Source organism: Cystoisospora suis, assembly GCF_002600585.1.
Source record: "Cystoisospora suis strain Wien I chromosome Unknown contig_6462, whole genome shotgun sequence".
In the NCBI taxonomy this organism is placed as follows: Eukaryota; Apicomplexa; class Conoidasida; order Eucoccidiorida; family Sarcocystidae; genus Cystoisospora; species Cystoisospora suis.
Window position 1 is genome coordinate 6,826 of NW_027159250.1, and position 2,361 is coordinate 9,186.

At 53.9% G+C, this 2,361-nt stretch overlaps 1 protein-coding gene across 1 annotated transcript in view; it reads left to right on the forward strand.

The window, feature by feature from the left end:
- Positions 1-2,361, forward strand: part of CSUI_009976 (uncharacterized protein) — an 11,294-nt gene that overhangs the window by 6,499 nt on the left and 2,434 nt on the right. The window lies entirely within an intron of this gene.

Consider the following 2,361-nt stretch of genomic DNA (forward strand, 5'->3'; position numbering starts at 1 on the left):
GGCACTAAGTCGTGAGGCACCAAGAGCGGATAAGCATGAAAACATGTATACGGTTCAGCACTATTTCTGTTATATATATAGTGTGTGTGAGGTACTGACACGAAATATTGCTCGCTGGCGCTCTTTCAGTCCGCGCCTACCGAATTAAGAGCAGCTAACAGTTCCCCCTCGGGAGGCTAGTTACGGCGAAGAAACAAGCCGCCTAAACGAGCAATGAAAGAGGAGCGTAAGAATCACTTTGGTGCTGTGGAATGCTGGAGTGGAGGCGGGCTTACCAGTGCACTGCGTTTACAGAAACTTCACTAACTCAGTCTAACACTGTCGCGCACCCCAATCCTTGTTAGGGGCGTGGGTGTCGACGTGAGAGCGTGGCGGACCGTAGTGGAAACCGACTACGCTGCAGTATATTCTAGGTGCCGCCCCCTGACTCCGGGCGGATATCTTTGGGAGCCAGCCCGGAACGTGGGGAGGGGATACTACACGCCATTGCCCCCTGGTCGATGGCGCAGTTCCAGAGCGCGCACCTGTGCTCAAAGGCTCAACATTCAGCGTTTCGCAAATCTGATTGTTGTCAGCTAAAGTATATCCGGTAAACTGCGGCCAACTGGGAGCTTGTCCGTACACAGCAGGCCGGCCTTCCTTTACGAGCGTAGCCCCCTGAGTTTGCAGAATGCGGCCTCTCCTGGTACTCTGAAGTGGACCCTCCTTGCTGTACAATCTCATCACCTCGTCCCAGGGCCTCTTCAGTGAAAGTGATGGTCGTCTTCTTGTACTCCCAGTGCCTACAAGGGGTCTACCGGAAAAGTGCAATATGTCCACTGAGGAGCTGGTGACTAATTCACACAGTAGCCGCCTCCGTAGCCTTTTCACTAATGCAGTCGACAGGACGGAAAGTTGAGCAGGACTCAGCGTGAACTTCTTCCTTGGACCGGAGAAAACAGGGAGAAGTCCGGATTTACCACGTAGACAGCGGGATCTATCCCCGGGACTTCGCCATGGGTGTTCCCGAGTTTCAGAATCTATGGTATCAGCGAGGGGACTACCTCTTGCGGAGTCAGTTTCAGGATTTAATCAGTCTGCTCACACCTGGCACGCATGTCCCCGTGCTGATCCCCCGAGACTTAACACTCTAGTTAGTTGAACACACGTGTACATCAAACACGGAGATGTACCATGAGTTCTTACCCAAAGTTGTTGGTCCAGCGCGGCGCTTGGGGGCTGCAGCAGCTTTGAAGTAAGTAGGTGTAGACTGTGTTTTCGTCCACCGTCTAGCGCTCACTAAACCGTCCGACCGGTACTCAAACGCTAGCCCGCATGTGTACAGCGACGTGACCGCTGCAGCGATGGCCACCAGCAGACAGGATTCCTTGCAGACAGGGTAACAATCATTGGGAACTGCACGAAGTAAGGAGGGCGGGATTCACGCAAAGCGTTGCAGTTGACGAGACATGTATACACGCGCGCGGGATACACAAGAAGTAGTTACCTTCGACGCAAAGGGGTGGACACTACCGCGAGGTTACTGAGTGCGCAGGAGTAGTCTGCTCATCTGCTTCTCTCTTCACTGGTGATACCACTTAACGGGCTGCGTAGATTTTCCGAGGAGACGGAGGCGGCTGCCGGCTTCGCTCATCGCTTAAACCAACTTCTTGCTGATCGTTCGTTGTGTCCGGGGAGGGGGTGTGCCTCGCTCATGACATCCCTCACTTCTTCCGGAACGCACAAATGCCTTCGACTACCCTCTACGTACCCGGGGCACGCCATTGGTGATGCGGGGCCACTTTCTGACAGAACCCAGGGCAAGAAAGCACCGACAGGGAGCTAGGAGGTTTGCTGTGGTCTTCTTGCGGACTCGGGAGAGTCTAGAAACGAACGCTGCTGTAGAAGTACCCGCATGGCTGCCTTATAAATCCTGTGTTTCAAAGACCTCTGGAACTCACAAGGTATTGTTCAGATGTTAGTCCGGCCTCTGGTGAGGAAACAAGTTGCTCTCGGTGGTGTTTTCCCAGGCCTTCAATTCAGTGAATGATTTCGGTAAGTTTTGCATAGTCTGCTTCGTCGTGGTGCGTCCAGACAGGGCCGGGGATCCGCGGAACGTGGTGTCTTTCGGTATCGCAGCCGAAGCCGACCAGAACATTTGTGCGTATGCTACTTCTGTCGTGACGGCGACTCCTGAGCGGCGTCCTACTTCTAGAATCACGTCTGTCAGCATTTACCCAGAGATACGCTCATTCGCTTCCCATTTGGCCCAAGGGCGGGCGCGCCGGCGGCGACTAAGTCTCTCTGGGTGGCCCCTTGGTGTCAAATTGTGAAATGGCATGCATCGATTTCACTTCTTCATCATCAGGCTGCTTCTGTTTC